We start from the raw sequence: 23,258 nt of genomic DNA, 5'->3' as shown, positions 1-23,258 counted from the left end.
CTTTTTTGACCAGGAGTGGGTCTGGGATGGCTGCTTGGATCCAGGACCATCCAGTGTATTCCCAGCAACGTGTTGGAGAATGGGCATTGCGGGAAACCAGCGATCTGCTGGCTGGCTTTCTCAGCCTTGCGTTAAGGGCTGCGTGGACTCAGTTGGCTCTGCTGAGCTGTGGTGCACGGTGCAGGCGGGGAGGGCGGGAGAGCAGAGCAGTGAAGGACAAAGGCACATGTCAGCAAGTCCTTCATCCCGCAGTCCTGGGGGCTTGGCGGGCCAGCCGGAGTTTCCTGGCATTTGGTTCTGAAGTAGGGAAGGCCAGCTGGCTCCGGAGAGGTTTGTAAAAGCTTATGTCAGTCTGCGTCTTGGGGTCCTGTTTGCTGCCTGGGAGGTGATGGTGCTGGCTGGCTGAGTCCCAGCTGTTCCTTTGGGGCCCACATGGAGGCTCTGGACTCTGATAGCATCTTTCAAGCCAGTAAAGGATGGGGGGCAGGAAGGTAGGGCTGGGGGTAGAACATGGGGTGGGTCCAACAGCTGAAGCTGGTCTCTGGGGCTTAAGCAAGCTGAGGAATTCTCACTGACCTGGAGGACAGACAGGGGGTGTTCCCCTTTTCCCTCCTACTGTGAAGTATTCTGCAGGAACCTAGCCCTCCCTGAGGCGCTCTTCCATATGGGGTGTGGGGCACGCTTTGAAAAGCCATCCTTGACCCAGTACACCCACAAAGACTTCTCTGGAAATAAAAAAATGCTCTAAAGCCCAAGTTTTATGCGAACACTTAAGAAGGCAGACTTTCTGCCTCTTTGCATTGCTATCATTAGACAGACTCCATTCCAGGCCCGGCCTGCGGCCAGGGAGTTTGGGGTTTGTCTCTGAAGCCAGGGATCTGTTTCAAGTGATGTGTGTGCACACTTGACTCCCCTTGCTCCAGCCTTAAAGGTCGTTTACACTTGAAAACCTCAAGATTCTTCTCCTCTGGAGCAGAGGGATCTTTTTCCAGGGGCCTCCCGGTATTCTAGTGCTGCTGGGAATGGAAAGACCCCATGCAACCAAGGGTGAATGGGAGAGCACCCCAGCCCAGGGTCTCAGGCACGCTAAGACGACCTGCTGCTCTGTCTGCCTCCTTCACCCTGAAAAATAAAGTCCCCCCCAGGCCAGGAGGTTGCAGGAGTGGCTGATGTGCACGCGTGCTTACCGTGTGCCAGGCGCTCTCCTGAGCGTGCAGCGTGGGATAGCTTGGTTAAGCCCCCCAGCCATGGTGACCGGAGGTAGTACTATTTATGATCCTCAGCCTGCAGAGGTGGAAACTGACGCCCGGAGAGACGATGAAACGGGCATGGGTCGTGCTGCCAGGGCGCAGGGGGAGCTGGGATGCGAACCCAGGCTCTTCTCCTGTCTCAGACTCGGGGGCTTTGGCTCTGTGCTGTGGCATCAGGAGCTGAGCATCTTCTGGGGAGGAGCCTTAATGTGGGGGAGAGAGAGGGAGCTGGGGCACAAGCAGTACTCAGGGAGGAGGGGGTGGACTAGATCCTTCCTGAAAGCCTCTTGGGACTCTGGAACCAAAGGAGTCTTAGAATGAGCAGCATGGCGGTCACGTGCTTGGGAGTGATGCCCCCCCCACCCTCCACCACCTGATGGACATGACAGCTTCATCCAGCATTTGCCCTGTGCCAGGCCCAGGTCGTGGAGCTGAGGACCGCGATGAAAGAGACAGCCCTTACTACGGTGACTCTCAGACCTGTGCACAGGCCATTAAATCCTGTATTTGATTTAATATAGGAGGAGAAAAAAGGTTGGCGCAAAAGTTGCCACTTTTGCAGCCCCTTGGCCCCTTGGGAGAGTTCCACACAGAGGTAAAACGCTTCTGGTATTTGGAGAGACCCCTTTAATGGGCCTGCGGGACTGAGAAAGGTGTGACCAGGGCCACAAGCTAGATGAGGAGGTTTAGACAAAGAAGAGTTCGGTTGTGCACAAGTGAAAGGATTTATGGACTTACCTTGTTGAGACATCGAGGAGTTTGGGGTCCTAGAAAAAGAGATGGGAGTGAAGAGTCCCCCACCCCCAGTAATGTCTTGTGTTGCCGGGAGGCAATGGCTGATGAGATCTAGGAAAACTGAGGACTAGCAACTTCCAACTTAGAGCTGTTTCTTCTTAGTGCAGTAATTATGGACTGTCATCACCTGCTGCCTCTCTGATCTGCTCTGCCCAAGACCTTAAGTAAGTAAAAGTTGGTCACATACAATAGTGTGCTTGGGAGATGCTGGTGCAACTCCTGACACACCGGAGAGGCCCAAGGCCGGAACGGACAGACATGAGGAGATGAATGACAACAGAGGGTTGGGCTGCAGTGACCACTGACAGGGAACAGATTCTTAACAAACCCTGTCTTTCTCCACCACCTGGGAAAGGTGACTTTTGAAAATGTGGGAGGGTGGATGGGAGGCCGATCCTGTCACTGCAGAGTGTGTGGGTCAGGGCTGGGACAGGGTGAGGCAGGTGAGGCACTACCTCGGGCACATTTCAGGGCACGCCCTAAAGATAAATCATATTTTAATTCAACATTTAAACAATCAAAATACAGAGGTCTATGATGAATGAAATATCAAAATTTTAGGGCTTCCCTGGTGGCGCAGTGGTTGAGAGTCCGCCTACAGATGCAGGGGACACGAGTTCGTGCCCCGGTCCGGGAGGATCCCATGTGCCGCGAAGCGGCTGGACCCGTGAGCCATGGCCGCTGAGCCTGCGCTCCGCAACAGGAGAGGCCGCAACAGTGAGAGGCCCGCATACTGCAAAAAAAAAAAAAAAAAAAAAAAACAACTTGCATTAAAATATGACTTACCCTGGGCTTCCCTGGTGGCGCAGTGGTTGGGAGTCCGCCTGCCGATGCAGGGGACACGGGTTCGTGCCCCGGTCCGGGAAGATCCCACATGCCGCGGAGCGGCTGGGCCCGTGAGCCATGGCCGCTGAGCCTGCGCGTCCGGAGGCTGTGTAATCCACGAACCATGGGTTCATGGGGAAGGGCTGCTACCTGGGTGATACATTCTTGCAGACTACCTTCAGAGACTGGTTCACCATTGACAAATGTCTCTCCTCCTGCCCGTTAGTGCTGTGAAGTGACAAAAATTAAACAATTTAGTAACAAGTTTGATTCCTTTATTCAAGGGAAAATAATCCATGGACTGGGGGAGTACCGTGCCTCACAAGCAGTGGGGCACTCTTCCCAAGGGATTTTGGGCAACAGGGAGTTCTATAGATGTTAGAAGAGGCGATGCAGAAGCAGTGCCTGATTGGCTGGTCGGGGCTTTCCTTACAAGGTGAGTGGGTCTTATTTTGTAGGGGAAGGTGAGCTGACTAAAGCTGAGTTGGAGGATTGTGGTTGGTGTATGTTTGGTTTCCTTGACAGTGAGGTGTCTTCCAGGCCACTGGGGCGGCCTCGGTACTGTGGGTCCTGGTACACGAATGACCTCTATCAGTGCCCTGACTAGGACAAGCCCATATTCACACATCACTCCAGGCAGCCAGGCTGGGGCCTCCCTGAGCACAGATGGTGGGCACAGAGCCAAGGGGCCCTGTGGTCCGAGAGGGAAGTATTTTGGGGAAGGGGTTGATTTGATTTGATGTCTATGGGAACTTTCTTTGGGTCTCTGTTCCCTGACTTCACTGCACATTTCAAAACAACATTCTTTTATGAACAAGCACCAGGACATCAAATACTTCCACACCCTATGCTAGAAGCGCTTCAGGCCACGCTGCTTTTTTTTTTCTTTTAAATAGTTCCATGTAAAATCAGATGTTAACCCTCTCTGAATAAACCCAAGTGGAAAGGCTTTTTCTTTAATAACACCAATGACAATCAGAACAGGTGCAAAGAATATGTGCCCCTTAACTAGAGAGCACCATGGTTCAGAAGGGAAAACACTAAGTCGTTACACATGTAACAAACAATTTTTACTTACTGATGGTGAGAAAAATGAACAACAAAGCTTCAGGGAAAGTACAGCGGGAAATATATGAGCAGGAAGCATGATTTATGTCTTTGAGTGGGGCCCATTTCTTTTATAGATGTATTTTGTTTTGCATCTTGGTCAACACCAGCTCCGCCCCGCTTTTTAATTATTAAAGCTTGCGTTGGGTGCCATCACATATTGCAGCTTTTTGAAACCTCTTCAGTCAGCAAACCAAGAAATAGACAGAATTCCAGGATTTGTGACTAGAGGGATGTGTACCTATTCTCAGAGTCCTGCAATTACAGAACGCTGGAGCCAGACGGGATCTTGGAGGTTACAACCCCCATCTTGGTTGCCCTATACCAGGGCTCCCCAACCCGTGGGCCGTGGCCCGGTACTGGTCCTCGGCCTGTTAGGAACCGGGCTGAACAGCAGGAGGTGAGCGGCGAGTGAGCAAAGCTTCATCTGCCGCTCCCCATTGCTCGCGTTACCGCCTGAACTATTCCCCACCCCCATCCCCGTCCCCCGTCCGTGGAAAAATTGTCTTCCGCAAAACTGGTCCCTGGTGCCAGAAAGGTTGGGGACCGCTTCCCTACACCAACTCCATTTACTGTAAGGAAAATGAGACTAAGGGGAAGGGGTCCAGGCAGGATCTCACAGTTGACTGGTGGTGGAAATGAATTATTGTCTAAGAGATGATTTGTGGGAAGACTCAAGACCTAGTCTATGCTATCTCTGTGTTTTCATGACTGCTAGGGCTGGAAAAACAGAAAATGAAGCAGACCGTACCGTTCGATAAAGTTTCTGCCACATGCTGTAGACTAAAGAAAGTTATATGACCACACTCAACTACAATAAGTGGAATTGGCAATTCTACCATATGCCTAAAGGAGGAAAATCAGAAATATTTGGTGAAGAGCACCAACGATTATGTAATATTTCATTACCTCCATGATGGTGATGTTCAGTCAGAAGTCTTTTACATTATTAATGGCAAGTTTAATGGCTACTTTCTATTCAGTATTGCTTCCCTCGGGCCTGAAGAACTTCCTTTCGTAGTGCAGGTCTGCTGGTGGCAAATTCTCTTACCTTTTATTTATAGAAAATATTTTCACTTTGCCTTATTCTTGAAGGATATTTGTTGATGTAGAATTATGAGTTGGCATTTTTTTCTCTCAGCCTTTTAAAGATGTGATTTCCCTGTTTTCTGGCCTCCATTTTTTTCTAATGATAAGCCAGAGATCATTTGTAGCATTCTTCCGCTACGTGTAATATGTCATTTATCTTTGGCCGCTCAAGGTTCTCTCTGTAGCTTTAGCTTTCAGCAGATTGACTATGATAATGATAGGTGTGGTTTACCTTTATATAACCTGGTTTGGTTCCTTCAAATATTTTTTCCATTTCATCTCTCCTCTATTTTGAGGATTCCAATTACATGTATACTAGATTTTTTTATCATATTTTCCCACAGATCACTGAGGCTTTGTTCACTTTTGAAAATTTTTTCACTGTGCTCCATAGAGTAGTGTCTACTGATACATTTTTAATCTCACTAACTCTCTTTTGTTATCTACAATCAGCTGTCCATTTTTAATTTTGGATTTTAATTCTCGGTTCTAGAATTTCCACTTGGTTCTTTTTAATTGTTTCTATTTCTCTGCCTAGATTTCCTATTTGTTCCTTTGTTACACAAGCACACTTTTCTTTACATTACTGAGCATAGTTATAATAGCTGCTTTAAAACCCTGTCTGAGAATCCCAACTTCTGGGTCATCTTAGGGTTAGTGTCTCCAATTGGTTACCTTCTCTCTTGAGTATGGATCACATTTTCCTATGTCTTTGTAGGTCTGGTAATTTTGGATAATATCCTGAATATTATGAATGATATGTTGTAAAGACTGTGAATTCATCATATTCCTCTGAAGATTCTTGATTTCTTTTTTGTTTGTGTGTCTACTTAATGAGCAGTTAATTTGGGTGAATTCAAACTCCAAATTGTACGTCTTCTGTGGTGGACAGCAACTGAAATCTCAGTTTGGTTCTTTTATCCTTAGTTGGACTGCTTGAAATCTGCCCCATGCGCGTGTAGGTCAGAGGCAGCCAGAGATCTGAGCAGAGTTTATACACTAAATTTAGGGCTCCCCCTCCGTGGATCTCTTCTTTTCATGATGTTCCCCCAGCTTCCCGCTTTCTAACTGCTGTGGTCACCCTAAACTCCTCTGATTATTCATGCCTCTGAGACTAAGCGTTTGAGGTTTAGCCAGATGCATGGTAGCTGACTAAGGTCTGCCCTCAGGCAAAGAGCTGTGTGTGTGTGTGTGTGTGTGTGTGTGTGTGTGTGTGTGTGAGAGAGAGACAGAGAGACAGAGAGACAGAGAGACAGAGTGAGACAGAGAGCGAGACAGAGAAGAGAGAGAGATATTTCTCTAGTTTTTTACCTGCTTTGGGACTTTCTCCGGCGCATTCATATATTTGGTTTTTTTAATATATTTATCCAGAGGTCAGTTTAGTTGTTATTCTGCCATTACCACAGTGTAATCCTCTTTTTACTTTTTAAGAATATAAAATCTGATAAACATTCACAGTTCTTTTTCCTTCCATTTCATAAAGATTCTCTCTGTGTGTCTTGTGTTCTAGCTGTGTCCCTTCAGAATATCCATACTGAATCATTCGATTCTTCCCTTACTGGGGAGGAATGTGTGCTTGAGAACCTCTCTGTGTAAATCACAAGGGATCTTCTGTCAGCTCTGAGTCTCTCCTCTGCGGAGGACAGGGTGCTGCCAGGTTTGCTGGCTGATGTCTCTGGTCCTGCAACATCTTTCCTCTTATTTATCCACTACAAGTTACTGCCTGACTTCCAAAGTTAAGTTCTCTCTCGATTAATTGGGTCCAGTGTGACAATGGCCCTGAAACCTTACCAGCTTCTGACTGTGGAAATAAAAAATGGAAAATAAAAATAAAAGAATCACACTTTCAAGGTGTAGGTGATTTTAGAACCATTTAGTCAAATATGCTCATATTCAGGTGGAGGTGAAATGTCCAGGAAGTTGGCCTCATTATGGACATGTGGTCAGTTAGGAGCAGAAGTGGTGAACCTCGTTCAGTGGACTCAGCTGTCTCTGTTTTCATACAGATTGAAGCTATACTTTTCTACTGTCACCCAAGACTTTTATATGAAAGAGCTTCTTAATAACTAAACAGCTCCAGGGCTTCAAAGAAGCAGAATGTGAGGAAAAAATGGTAGGCTATTCTGTAGTTTTAAAAATAGACTTTATTTTTTAGAGCAGTTTTGGGTTCATAGCAAAATTGAGTGCTAAGTACAGAGAGTACAAAATTGTCTTCCCCCATTCCCCCTGCACATGCACAGTCTCCCCTGCCATCAACATTTAGCCCCTGAGTGGTACATTTATTACGTTCGGTGAACTTACATTGACACATCATTAAGTCCATAGTTTACATTAGGGTTCACTCTTGGTGTTGTACATTCTATGGATTTGGACAAATGTATAATGACATGTGTCCACAATTATAGTATCATACAGAGTAGTTTCACTGCCCTTAAAATCCTCTGTGCTCCACCTATCCATCCCTCCTTCCCCCGCTAACTCCTGGCAGCTACAGATCTTTTCTCTGTCTCCATAGTTTTGCCTTTTATAGGATACCATATAGTTGGAATCGTACAGTATGTAGCCTTTTCAGATGGGCTTCTTTCACTTAGTAATATGCATTTAAGTTTTCTCTGTGTCTTTTCAAGGCTTTCATGGTTCATTTCTTTTTAGTACCGAATAACTTTCCATTGTCTGAATGTACCACAGTTTATTTATCCATTCATCCATTGAGGACATCTTGGTTGTTCCAAGTTTTGGCATTTATGAATAAAGCTCCTATAAACATCCGTATATGGGTTTTTGTGTGGACATATGTTTTCAACTCACTTGGGTAAATATCAAGGAGCTTGATTGCTGGGTTGTATGGTAAGAATACGTTTAGCTTTGTAAGAAACTGCCACACTGTCTTGCAAACATTCCACCAGCAAATGCTTGAGAGTTGCTGTGTCACATTCTTGTCAGCATTAGGTGCTGTCAGTTTTCCAGATTTTGGCCATTCTAGTAAGTGTATAGTGGTAACTTGCTGTTATTTTAATTTGTTGTTTTATAGTAACATATAATGTAGAGCATCTTTTTATATGCTTACCACCTATCTGTCTATCTTCTTTGGTGAGGTGTCTGTTCAGATCTCTGGCCCATTTTTAAATTGGGTGGTTTATTTCCTTATTGTTGAGTTTTAAGAGCTCTTTGTATATTTTGGGTAACAGTCCTTTATCAGATATGTCTTTTGCAAATATTTTCTCCCAGTCTGTGGTTTATCTTTTCATTCTCTTGACAGTGTCTTTCTCAGAGCAGAAGTTTTAAATTTTAATGAAATCCAGCTTATCACTTATTTCTTTCATGGATCATGCCTTTGATGCTGTGTCACTGGTTTTAGTAACAAAAACAATGACAATAATAAGACTAACCCAAAGTGGGATGTCAACTGCCATAAAAGCAATCATTTTATATCAACTAGAGCTCCATGGTAATGTTTTACTTGGCATTTGAGAATCCTTCCATGCAAATCATTCCCATGGACATGTAATATGAAAACATATATATTTACGATTACTTTGTAAATACTGTAGCTATTTCAAGTGAGATGTCTGCAGTAGAAATAGATTAGGCTGCATACGTGAGTCCTGACTTGGGATGAGCAGGCAGAAACCACTCTTTGAGCTGCCGTCCCTGACATTCTGCTTGAACTGAAAGCCAGGTAGTTAGCAACACAGGTGTTTTTCCATTCCCTTGGAAACTAGTAATAGTGTTCTATAGAATGATGCCCTCCTTCACTGTTCCCAGCAGCAGAAACCACAGCTGCTAATGACTGTACTCTGCAGACATGTTAAACGTGAGGATGTGTACTAGGAGTGGCTATGCCGTGGCAAGAAATGACGATGATAGTGACAAGACAGTCACATTCCAAGGAGTTGGCCTCCAGTGAAACACATGTCAAGGAGAACTTTGGGAAGAGAGGTTGGCATTCCTGATCCAAGAGGTACCACAGCCCGGGTGTTTATCAGCCAGTGAGCTCAGATGGATCAGTTAAGTGAAGAAGAACTCCAAGGAAATGGGGGACTTCTTAAAGGTGACATCAGGAACCTCCACAGCAGCACCTTCACAGTATTCTCCTGGTCGAAGTAGTCACAGGCACAGCCCAGATACAAGGGGGAGGAAAAACAGATCCTATCTTTATAGGGGGAGTTTGTGGCTATCATTAATCCACCACATTTAGTAATTTCTTTTTTTTTTTTTTTCTGCCTATTAAGAAGAGCCCAAAATAATGGCACACTTGTGGCTTCAGAGGGACTCTTACTGTGTTGGGTGAAATGGTTCCCCTCTCAGGAAACAGGACCTCACAGAACCTAAGACTGCGGACATGGGAAGTACATATTCTGCAATCGGGTTATGGGGAGTGGTGGTGAAGGGGACACTCCTGTTTCTACCTTTTGGTTTCTGGAGTCACGTATTTTAGCCATTGGGGACAGAGGGCCACGCTAGCTAGAGATTCAGTACATAATTTGTATCCCGGAGGACAGTACCTCAACTTGCTCAGTTGTCTCTAAGAAGGAACTTCAGCTGGGCCTGCAATAGGGCATTCCTTCGTTCTCGGAGGGTGGCTGCCTCTGGGCACTGCAATATTTGGTAGAAGCAGTTACCCTCCTCTTCTGTGAAAGGAATCCCTTGAGCGGAGGCAATGCGATGTGGGATCTCATCTGGTAAATCAGACATTCTGTTTTTTTTTTTTTAATTGGAGTGTAATTGCTTTACAATGTTGTGTTAGTTTCCGCTGTACAATGAAGTGAATCAGCTATATGCGTACATAGATACCCTCCCTCTTGGACCTCCCTCAACGCCCCACCTCCACCCCCATCCCACCCATCTAGGTCATCACAGAATACTGAGCTGAGCTCCCTGTGCTATACAGCAGGTTCCCATTAGTTATCTTGGTAAATCAGAAATTCTGTTATCCCTCCAATGGTGGTACTGGTGGAGGCATTGTGGACAGGGAAGACAAACACATATCCAGAGGAGATAGCAATTCAAGGAAGAACAAATTCCTGCCCCCTCCAAAGTGGAAAAAGTCCACCATAAGCAAGCTGCTATCAGTGGCTGGCTGGTCTCCTTGAGAGATGGTACCATATGGAGGGCTCAGTGTTAGTCTGTGCTACCGGCAGCCTGAGCAGTTGCCAGGACCAGTTGTGGTGAAGGGAGGCCATCGTCTGAGCACACACACATCCATCCCTGCCCTTTGGGGCATCCTTAAGTGAGGCTTGGTGTGGCAGCAATCCATTTTGAGCTCACATCAACAAACTGGGCCTACTGATCCATAAATCAAACTCAAGATTTTTTTCTCCCTGATATCTGGTAGTAGCAAAGGGCCTTCCTGACCCATGAGACCATACGTGTGAGTCAAGGACATGGCATTGGTGTAACCCAGTCAGGTGGCATGGGAGTTTGGGCCATGCGTTTGTAGATCTTATGAACACTCTCTGGATTGCCTGATCCCAAAGGTATCATCCTTTCAATCATGCAGTGGATTGCTGTAGCATGTGTACAGGCTAAGTAAACTCCTACAGGTGTTCACAGCTTTAGAGAAGTCGCAGAGCACACAGCAAAGAACACAGTATACACCTCAGGCAAAATGCTGTTACAGTGGAGTGAGTTGAAGCTGTCACAGAACTGGCCACCAAAGCCACAGCTGGAATCTGAGATGTGGCAGCACGGATGTGAGATGGGGCCCCAGAGGCATCCAATGTCTTTGCACCCCATCTGCTTTGGTTCTGATTTAGATTCTCTGCCCCTGACTCTATCAATTTTTGGTCGGATGGGGAAAGCAGAGCAAGAGATCTCGGAGGGTCTCTAGCCATTGAAAAACTACATGACACCCATCATACATTCCCTTCTGTTAAAACACTTCATGTCAAGTTTTACTTTGTTGTTCCCAACCTGTGAAGCTTTTATTTCTATATGAATGCCCGATTTTATCCCCTTTTGTATTCCTGTAGAATGATTTTGGAGCTCCAAAGTATACTCTTTTGCAGTTCCTACTGATTTTTCTTTGAATCGAGAAATCTGTTCCATTCACTGTAGATCACTATACTTATCAATATAAAACCCAAAGACATTCAGTTGGTTCCTGACATCAGTCTCCAATTCCTCATTCTTAAGAAACTGATAACTCTAAACCAATGTTACCAAGAGGTAAGTTATACATCCTCCTTCAGTGTTTCTCACGTTGGCCTTGTTCTACTCAATGTATGCTAGAATGTGTCCTGGTTTCTGGGTTTAGTTTCTGATTCCTAGTTGCGGTTTTAACTAACGCATCACTCTTATACTCCCACCCACCCGCCTGCCCTTGTCTTCTCCCTCCACCCTTCCAAATCATTGTTAGCACTCTGACGCGCATCCTTCCATATGTTTGTCCCTTCTCCTATAATCTTGTATTTATGTACACATAGTGTCAGACAATGTTCCCATTCTTCTTTGCTAGTAGAATCCTCATTCTATTTGTGATACAAGGTGCTTAGTCTGGCCCAACGCAATCATGATAATCCTTTCCTCATATTTCCTGGCTTACCTTGGAGCTAGAGGTAGCCACGTGACCCAGTTTTGGCCAATGAAATGTTAGTGGAAGTTAGGTGGGTTTTGCTGACTCATTTGCCCTTTTGCCCTTCTGCCTGTGTAGAATGCGCATATGATGCCTGTAGGTGCTATTGGCATCTTGTGGCCTTGCAGTGATACGTCAACATATTAAAGATGGTGGAGTAGACATATAGAAAGGATCTGGGTCTTTCAAGACCATACTAAGCTACCAAGCCAATGCTAGAAGCTGTCTACATCTAGACTACCAATCATGGAAGAAAAATAAAACACTATTTGTTTAAACCACTGTTAGTCTAGTTTATTGTTATCTTGTATGCAAAAGCATTTATGACTGATACAAGTTGCATATGGGTGAACACACAAATTTTTTGCTCTTCAATTTATAAAAGTATGATCATATTATATATATTTCTCTTACTTTATGGTATCTTGCTTTAGATCCTTCATAATACATAATATAAATAAATAAATGTATAAATAAATTCTTTGAGAATTCCCTGGCAGTCCAGTGGTTAGGAATCCTCACTTCTACTGCAGGTATGGGTTCGATTCCTGGTTGGGAAACTAAGATCCCACATGCCATGCAGCATGGCCAATAAACAAACAAACACACCTAGTGGTGGTCCAGTGGCTAAGATTCCACGCTCCCAATGCAGGGAGCCTGGATTTGATACCTGGTCAGGGAACTAGATCCCACATGCATGCTGCAACTAAAGATTCTGTATGCCACAACTAAAAAGATTGCACACGCAGAAACTAATGATCCCGCATGCCCAATGAATATCCCGCATGCTGCAACTAAGACCTGGCACAGCATAAATAAATAAATAAAAATTTAAAAATAAACATAATAGAAATCTCTCTAAGTCAATGGGTATAGCCCTAATTTATTATTTAATAACATTTTATTAATTATTTTAGATAGATAATATTAGCACATGGTTCAAAAATCCAAAATGTATAAATGGAAAATGGTGTAGCTACTTTGGAAAACTGGTAGTTCCTCAAAAAGTTAAACATAGTTACCATACAATCTAGAAATTCCACAACTAGGTATATACCCAAGAGTAATGAAAACATACCTCCACGGAAATACTTGTACACAAATGTTCATAGCAGCATTATTCATAATTGCCCAGAAGTGGGAAAAAAACCAAAATATCTATCAACTGATGAGTGAATAAACAAAGTGTACTATAGTCATACAATGGAATATTATTTAGCAATAAAAATGAATGAAATACTAATGCATGCTACAATGTGAATGAACCTTGAAAATGTTATTTAATGAAAGAAGCCAGTCACAAAACCACATATTATGATTCCATTTATGTGAAATATATAGAATAGGCAAATCCATAGAGACAGAAAGTAGATTAGTGGTTACCTGGGGCTGAGGGTAGGGAAGCTGGGAATGGAGAATGATTGCTATGTATTGGGTTGGCCAAAAAGTGCCTTCAGTTTTTAAAAATAAAAGACACATCTTTCATTTTCACCAAGAACTTTATTGAACAACGTATTCACCCTTTTATTCTACTACCTTCTGCCATTTTTCAGGCAACTTCATAATTCCATCTTCCCCAAATTTTTTATCTTTTTGAGCAAAGAACTGTTCCAGATGCCTTTTACAATCTTCCAGGGAATTGAAATTTTTTCCATTAAGAGAATTTTGTAAAGACCGAAGTAAATGGAAACCCGAAGGTACAATGTCTAGTGAATATGGTGGATGAATCAGAACTTGCCAACCAAGCTGTAACAGTTTTTGCCTGGTCATCAAAGAAACATGCGGTCTTGCGTTATCCTGATGGAAGATTATGCATTTTCTGTTGACTAATTCTGGATGCTTTTCGTGGAGTGCTGCTTTCAGATGGTCTAATTGGCAGCAGTTCTTGTTGGAATTAATTGTGTGGTTTTCCGGAAGGAGCTCAAAATAGAGGACTCCGTTCCAGTCCCACCATATACACACCACCACCTTCTTTGGATGAAGACCACCCTTTGGTGTGGTTGGTGATGGTTCATTTCTCTCGCCCCACAATCTCTTCTGTTCCACATTGTTGTACGGTATCCACCTTTCATCGCCCATCACAATTTGTTTTAAAAATGGAACGTTTTCATTACATTTAAGTAGAGAATCACATGCAGAAATACGGTTAAGAAGGGTTTTTTTTTGCTTAACTTACGTTGAACCCAAACATCAAAGCGATTCACGTAACCAAGCTGGTGCAAATGATTTTCAATGCCTCATTTGGATATTTTGAGTATGTCGGCTATCTCCCGCGTGGTATAACGCTGACCATTCTCAATTAATGTCTCGATTTGATTGCTATCAACTTCAACTTGTCTACCCGACCAAGGAGCGTCATCCAGCGAGAAATCTCCAGCACGAAACTTCACAAACCACTTTTGACAAGTTCGATCAGTCACAGCACCTTCTCCATACACCGCACAAATCTTTGTTTTGCGTTTTGGTTGTGTTTTTACCTTTCTTGAAATAATAAAGCATAATATGCCGAAAATTGTTGCTTTTTTTCCTTCCATCTTCAATATTAAAATGGCTACACAAAAATTCACCAATTTTGATGTCTTTTTTAAAATGCATGCTGATATGACAACTGTCACATACAATCTAACAAAATTGTTTCAATGAAGTTAAAGACAACTACGTGCTACCACAGCCATCTTACAGAAAAAATCGAACAAACCTTTTGGCCAAGCCAATATATGTGTTTTCTTTTTCGAGTGCTGAAAATGTTCTAAAATTTGATTTTGGTGATCATTGCAGAACTCTGGAATATGTTAAAAATCACTTAGGGGGCTTCCCTGGTGGCGCAGTGGTTGAGAGTCCGCCTGCCGATGCAGGGGACGTGGGTTCGTGTCCCGGTAAGGGAAGATCCCACATGTTGCGGAGCGGCTGGGCCCGTGAGCCATGGCCTCTGAGCCTGCGCGTCCTGAGCCTGTGCTCTGCAACGGGAGAGGCCACAACAGTGAGAGGCCCGCGTATCGCAAAAAAAAAAAAAAAAAAATCACTGAGGGACTTCCCTGGTGGTCCAGTGGTTAAGAATCCACCTTCCAAGGCAGGGGACATGGGTTCAATCCCTGGTAGGGGAACTAAGATCCCACATGCCGCGGGGCTACTGAGCCCGCGCGCCTCAACTAGAGAGCCCGCGTGTCGCAAACTATGGAGCCCACGCACTCTGGAGCCCATGAGCCACAACTAGAGAGAAGCCCGCGTGCCGCAACGGAGAGCCTGCATGCTGCAATGAAGATCCCGTGCCGCAACCAAGGCTCGACGTAGCCAAAAAAAAAATAAAAAAAAAAAATCACTTAACTGTATACTTTAAATGGATGAACTTTATGGTATGTGAAATATCTCTCAATATAGCTGTAAGTAATACACAAATGGAAGCAAAGTAAAAAGTAAGGTTTTTTCCTACCTCTTCCCCTAGCTGCCAATTCCGTTTCCCAGAAGCTACCACTTATCAACTTCTTATAGTTCAAAAGATACTTTATTTATATTCAAGCACATTTACATATGTGTTTTTTTTTTTTGTTTGTTTGTTTTTGTTTTGTGGTACGCGGGCCTCTCACTGCCGTGGTCTCTCCCGTTGCGGAGCACAGGCTCCGGACGCGCAGGCCCAGCGGCCACGGCTCACCGGCCCAGCCGCTCCGCGGCACGCGGGATCCTCCCGGACTGGGGCACGAACCCATGTTCCCTGCATCGGCAGGCGGAGTCCCAACCACTGTGCCACCAGGGAAGCCCTACATATGTGTTTTTTTTAACATCTTTATTGGAGTATAATTGCTTTACAATGGTGTGTTAGTTTCTGCTTTATAACAAAGTGAATCAGTTATACATATACATATGTCCCCAAATCTCTTCCCTCTTGCATCTCCCTCCCTCCCACTCTCCCTATCCCACCCCTCTAGGTGGTCACAAAGCACCTAGCTGATCTCCCTTTGCTATGTGGCTGCTTCCCACTAGCTATCTATTTTTACATTTGGTAGTGTATATGTGTATATGTCCATGCCACTCCCTCACTTTGTCCCAGCTTACCCTTCCCCGTCCCCGTCCCCTCAAGTCCATTCTCTGGTAGGTCTGCGTCTTTATTCCCATCTTGCCCCTAGGTTCTTCATGACTTATTCCCATCTTGCCCCTAGTTTCTTCATGACCAATTTTTTTTTTTTACATTCCATATATATGTGTTAGCATACGCTATTTGTTTTTCTCTTTCTGACTTACTTCACTCTGTATGACAGACTCTAGGTCCATCCACCTCACTACAAATAACTCCATTTCATTTCTTTTTATGGCTAAGTAATATTCCATTGTATACATGTGCCACATCTTCTTTATCCATGCAGTCACTATGGAGAACAGTATGGAGGTTCCTTAAAAAACTAAAAATAGAACTACCATATGACCCAGCAATCCCACTACTGGGCATATACCCTGAGAAAACCATAATTCAAAAAGAGTCATGTACCAAAATGTTCATTACAGCTCTATTTACAATAGCCAGGACATGGAAGCAACGTATATGTTTTTACGTAATTTATTGCATAAACTGTTCTCTACCTTATGTCTTCACTTAAAAATGTATTTGGAACACATAGACACAGAGAGGAGAATGCCCTGTTAAGACAGGAGCAGACTGGAATGATGGGTCTACAAGCCAAGGAATGCCAAGGACTTACCAGTAACCACCGGAAGCTAGGAGATAGGCATGGAACAGATTCTTCCCTGAAGTCTTCATGGGGACTATGGCCCTGCCAACACCTTGGTTTCAGACTTCTAGCCTCTAGAACTCTAAGTAAGTTTCTGTTGTTTTAAGCCAAAAATCAAACAAAAATATATCTTAGAGAGCATTCCATATAAGTCATCTTTTAAATAGTGGCATAATATTCAGTTTCATGACCATAAGATCCATAATTTATTGGATGAATTCCCAATTGGATATTTAGGGCATTTCCAATTTTTCCTTTTTAAACAAATAATGAAATAAAAATGTTGTCCAAGATTATTTCTTACATTTGCAAGTACATCTCTGGGATAATGTCTTCAAAGTGAAATTACTGGATTAAAAGACATGTATGTTAAATTTTGATAGAATTGCCAAACTGATCACCACAGCGTTTGTGGGAAATTACCCTCCTGCTAGTAATATGTGAATGTGCCTATTCCCTATAGCCCTGCTAGCACTATAAAATTTTTGATCTTGTCAATCTGGTAGTTGAAAAATTATATCTCATTGTGGTTTTTATTTGCATTTTTTAATTATGAGCATGTTGAGTATCTTTTCCATGTTTAATACCATCATCAATATAATTACATTCAACAATGTTATATTCACTTCATTAAGTCAGTTGAAGTTTCTTTTGTGTAAATTATTCATAACATTTTTACCCATTTTTCTACACATTGTTGTTCTTTTTCTTACTGTTTTTAGGAGCTCTTTATATATTAAGAAAATTAGCTATTTGCTCCATTTTTAGCAAATATTTTTCGAAGTTTTTCATTTGTTTTTGATTTTATGATTTTTTTTCTTTGGCTATGAAGAAAATTTTATTTTTGTGTAGCAAATTTATTATTATTTCATTTCATACCTCCTGGATTTTGTGTCCTACTTATAGAGGCTATCCCCACTGGAGATTGTAAAAATAATTATTTATTTACTTCTAGTTCATATATGGTTTCGTTTTTTACATGTATATATTTGTAGAATCTATTATGCTTTAACGTATGAGTAGGGATCCAATCATTTCTTTTTACTAGATGCCCTTTCATTGCTTCCAACATCATTACTGAATAGCCTACTTCTCTCCATTAATTTCATAAGCCACCTTTGCTGTGCCAACTTCTTGTATGTATTTGGGTCTGTTTCTAGACATTCTGAGCCACACTGCATTTCTGGAATAAACACCTCTTGATCATGGTGTATTTTATATATAGTTAAATGTGGTGGTCAATTCTATTTGGTAACATTTTACTTGGGATTTTTGCTTCAATATTCATGTGGGATTACTTTCTAGTTTTCTTTTGAGTATGTGTGTGCAGTGTTTATTGGGTTTGCAAAACAGTGATATATTCACTTCTTTAAAAGATTATGGAAATTTTCGTTCTTTTTACATCTCTAAAACAGTTTGAATAGCATTAAAATTATCTAGTCTTTGAAGGACTATGAGAATTCATCTGTAAAACCTTCTGGGTCTAGTGCTTTTTTGGATTAACTCTTTAATAACTGTATTTCTTCCATGGAAATTGATCTTTTAAGCTTTCTATCTCTACTAGGGTTAATTTTGTTAAGCTGTATTTTCTAGAAAATCATCCACTTCATCTAGGTTTTCAAATGTATATGCATAGAATTGTGCAACTTAGATTCCTGACATTTTATCAATAGAATAGCCACTGATTCAGTAGTTAATCTCCAGTTGTCATGTTTTAATCTGTACTTGTGCTTTCTCTCTTTTATAATAATTAGATCTGTTTTGTTGATTTTTTTCCAAAGAAAGATCTTTTTATCTATTTCTACTATTTGGTTTTAAACTCAAGTATTTCTGCTTTTATCCTTGCTGTTTCCTTCTCTCTACTTTCTAGATTTCCTTTTTGTTCCTTTTCTAATTTTTGAGATAGATATTTAATTCATTTATTGTTACACTTTCACTTTGATTCTTATAAATATTTAATCTATTGTAAATAGATTAAATTTTAAAGAGAATTGCATTCTCTTTTTACCTTTGTTTTAATTGTATCTCAAAGACTGACATATAGTGTTTTTATAATCATTATTTTTAAGAGAAATTGTTCAGTTTCCATTTATATTTCCCTTTTGACTAAAGAATTTTTTGATAATTTAAAATTTTCCAGATGGAGAAGACCTCGTGCCTTTTGATTTTATTGATTTTCAGTCTAATTGCATTGTGATAACATAATGTTGTTAGTTTGCATTATTTTTATTTGAAAGAACTTACTGATGTTTTCTTGGTGACCTCACATGTCAATTTTCATGAATGTTTCTTGTGTATTTGAAAAGAAGAAATATTCTCTTTAATAAGGGTGAAGAGTTCAATATATGTTTATAAGATCTACCTTGGAATTATGTTGTTTAGATTTTCTATGTATTTATTTATTTAGCCCATTTGCTTTGTCTTGAACTAAGAATGGATCTTACAAGTCTCTTCTAAATGTATTTCCATATGTTTCTCTTCTGTATTCTGTATGAAGGCTGCTGCTATGTTCTTTGATACATAGTTATGAGTAACTTTTATATCTTCACTGTGAATTATGGCCTTTAGTTATATAAAGTGTCCTTCTTTGTCTCATTAAGCCCTATTCCCTCCATGAATTTCATCTTGTCAAGATAACAAGTTCACAATCTCTGATTTCTTTATGTGCATTTGCCTGGTTATAATTTTACCTACCCTTTTAATTTTATTACACTTTATTTTAGGAGTGTCTCTTACAGTATAGAGTTGAATTTCGCCTTGAAGGACAATCTGAAAATCTTTTCTTGTAAGTTAGTTAAGACCATTTACATTTATTGTTACAACTTAAATACTTGATCTTATCTCTGTCCTATTGTTTTATGCTATGTTTACTATGTGTTTTTCATTCTCTGGGTTTTGTTTTGTTTTTTGCTTTTTAGTTTTAAAAAAATGTTGGTGATTAGAATGATTTGTGGTTCTTGTTTTAGTATCTTTCCACTAATATCTTTATATAATGCCCATGTTTTCTTTATTTAGGCTTCAACTATCTGATATGTCTGCTTTAAGTGATATCTTTGACTCTCACCTATAATCTATGTGAAACCAAAACGAATTATTCTACTTTCCCATTTCTTTTTCCCTTTTCCCCTCTTAAAAAAAAGGTGTTATATCTGCTTTGCCAGAGCATATAATTATTTGCTACATACTATTCTTCCATCTTGTCCCCACCTTTCATTGGTCTAAGATCTATAGTTAAATACAGTCAGTGCTTACCACCAGTCTTTTAAACAGTTTCCTCATTCATCTCTTAGTTGGACAAAAGTGGTCTTCCAGTAGATTCCTCAGGAAGGACTCATTAGTACAATACTCCCTGAATTCTTGTCTAAAATTGTTTTTTTCTATAAACAAGCACATGAAAAGATGTACATCATTAGTCACTAGGGAACTACAAATCAAAACCATAATGAGATACCACCTCACACCTCACAAGAATGACTATTAAGAATTTAATATTTTAAATCTTTGCAAGTGTTGCAAGGATGTGGAGAAACTGGAATGCTTGAATGTTGCTAGTGGGAATGTAGGATGGTGCAGTTGTTATGAAAAGCAGTTGGTCAGTTCCTCAAGAAATTAAGTAGAATTGTCACATGACCCAGCAATTGCACTTCTAGATTTATACCCCAAAGAGTTGACAGCAGGTACTCAAACAAATGTTTGTAACAAAATGTTCATAGGAGCAATGTTCACTTAGCCAAAAGGGAGAAACAACCCAAATGTCCATCAATGGATAAATGGACAAACAAATAGTGGTTATTAACACAATGGAATATTATTCAGCCTCGAAAAAGGAACGAAGTACTGATACATGTTACAATGTGGATGAACCTCAACAACACTATGCTAAGTGAAAGAAGCCAGACACAAAAGGTCACATATTGTATGATTCCATTTCCATGAAATACCCAGAATAGGTAAATCCATAGAAACAGAAAGCAGATGAAGGATTGCCAAGGGCTGGGGAGAGGGTAGTAGGGTATAAATGCTTAACGTATGCAGGGTTTGTATATTGATGGAAGCGTTTTGAAACTCTATAGAGGTGGTGGTTGCACAACACTGTGAATGTATTAAATGCCACTGAATTGTTCACTTTAAAATAGATAATTTTATGTTATGTGAATTTCACCATAATAAAAATTGGTTTTCTATAGCCTTGATATTTGAAGGATAGCAGAGTTGGGCTAAAAAAATCCTTGGTTCACACTTCATTTGAGTTATTTGATGAGTATTTCACTACTCTTGCTTTTGTGATTTGCTCTTGCAAAATCTAATGCCAACCAGATTTTGTTTTCTTTATAAGTGACTTTTTTTTTTTGCCTGGAGGACCAGAGGATATTCTTTCTTTAACTTTAAAGCCTCCTTGTTTTGTTAGGATATGTTTCAGAGTTGACTGTTTTGAAACAATTTTCACACATGGTGGACCCTTTCAGTACGTAGATTCAGGTCTTCTTTTATTTCAGGAAAGCTTACTTATGTTTGCCTGTCTATATTGTAGCTATCATTTTCTCACTGATTCTACCTATTTCTTTAATTTCATTTTCTTGGCTCCTTTCATTTCTATCCACTGTCATCCTTAGTCTATTTTCAGTCATATTTATTTTCTCTTAGGTACATTATAATTTAGTCATTTCAAGGTTAATTTTTTTTCTTCAATTTCTTTCCTAACATCAGTTCCCATTTTATAAGTTCCAGTTTGTCTAGTTTATTTTTATATTCCCGATCTGTTTTTTTCCCTATCTGCAACTGCTTTTTGAATTATATTTAATTCATGTTGGAATACTGTATTACATTTTCTTTTGCATCAGGCCTGGTTTTCTTTATTTCTTCTGGAGTTTTGCATCTACTGAAACATTTTTCTTAAACTTAAAAAAATTGAAATATAACATAAATTCAGAAAGTAAATATCAATAGCTGATCACCATGCTTCACTTTTTCCCCCACCATCTTAATCCACCATCACTAAGAATCTATCACATGCTAGGGTTTATCACAACACAACTTACCATAAATCATGTCATCCTTTTGGCCATTTGATTAGCGAGTGACCCAGTTTCAGAGTCCCATCATGATGTTCCACTTTCTAGGGCCATTTCTGGTATCTACCCTTAGCCTGGGTTCCCCCAAAGCAGGGTCTGAAACAGGGGCTTGCATGCAGGTACTTTATTTGGGAAATGATCCCAGTGAGAGGAGAGAGGGTCTGGGAGGAGTAAAATAGAAGGAAAAGCCAATGCGAAGTTGTATTATCAGGTTGTTCACTTCTATGAGTGATGGGGCTTATTCTTGCTGGAACCCTATAGAATGCACCTCAGGGTTTTCCATCAGAAGGATGAAAAGGGGGAGTATTGGCTCCTGACTGGCTCCTGACTGCTATTGGCCAACAGTTCCCCTGGGGAGTTAACTTCCTTGGTTGTGAATAAAAGATGGGGAAGGAGAACATGAAGTACAGCCCAAGAAATATTTCATACTATTTTCTAATGGCTTCCACTCTTTCAGTTAAGAAGTCAGCTCTCAGTCTTAGTGTTGTCTTTTGTCTCTGACTTTTAAGATTTTGTCTTTGGTTTTCAACAGTTTTTCTATGATGTGCTTCAAGTAACTTTGTTTATCCAGCTTGAGTATACAGGATTAATTCATTCTTGTAACTGTGTAGTCTGGAAAATTCTTAGCTATTATTTGTTGGAATATTGATTCTAATTCTCTTTTTCCTCTATGGGACTTCAATTATGTGTACAGGCCTACTTAGTTTTTTTTACTGTGCTTTGCAGATTTTTTTTTTTTTTTTTTAAATTGAAGGTTTGTGGCAACCCTATATTGAGCAAGTCTACTGGTGCCATTTTCCCAACAACATCTTCTCATTTCATGTCTGTGTCACATTTTGGTAATTTTCATATTTCAAGCTTTTTCATTATTATTATATTTGTTACGATGATCTCTAATCTGTGATCTTTGATGTTACTATTGCAAAAAGATTATGGCTCACCGAAAGCTCAAATGATAGTTAACATTTTTTAGTAATAAGGTCTTTTTAAAAAGGTATGTACTTTTTTTTTTTTTAGACATAATGCTATTGCACACTAAATAGACTACAGTATACCGTAAACATAACTTTTATATGCACTGGGGAATCAAAAAATTTGTGACTCACTTTATTGCGATATTCACTTTATTGTGGTGGTCTGGAATCAAACTTGCAAGTATCTCCAAGGTATGCCTGTATAACTTTCCACACAATCCCAAGTCTATGAACTGCCCCCTCTTTTTTTCTTCAGTATTTTCCATTTTTCTTCCCATGCATCCAAATTGATATTTTCTTGATTTTTTTTTTTTTAGAGTTTCCTCTCTTCAATCGTGTCTGATTTGCTGTTGGATACTGACCTGATGAATTCTTAGTTCATAGATGAAGTTCCTGGATGATGATTCCATTATCTGAATTACTTATGGGTGTTTCACTTGTCTGCTTAGTCTTCGGTCATGTGGTCTTGTCTCCTTACGTGCCTAGTTAATTTTATAAGTGTATCAAGCACTATACATAAAAAACGTAGAAATAATTTGAGCCTGGGGATTTACTGGGGCTCCTAGTCCTCAGTGGACCCTAAATTGCAACTTTTATTCTTCAAAGCCCTGAGAGTCTGTTGGAAGCTCTATTCAGCTTCTTAGCCTCTTACCCATGCTTTTAGATTGCAGTTGCATCTAGGAGAAAATCAGCCTTCCTGACTGGCTCACCTTCCCAGATTTTGTTCCTGTAATTGTATTTATTTATTTATGTATTTATTTGGTTGCACCAGGTCTTAGTTGCGGCAGGTGGGCTCCTTAGCTGTGGCATGTGAACTCTTAGTTGTGGCATGCATGTGGGATCTAGTTCTC

This window comes from Leucopleurus acutus (assembly GCF_964270905.1).
Source record: "Leucopleurus acutus genome assembly, chromosome: 20".
NCBI classification, from domain to species: domain Eukaryota; kingdom Metazoa; phylum Chordata; class Mammalia; order Artiodactyla; family Delphinidae; genus Leucopleurus; species Leucopleurus acutus.
This window is presented reverse-complemented; position numbering follows the sequence as displayed.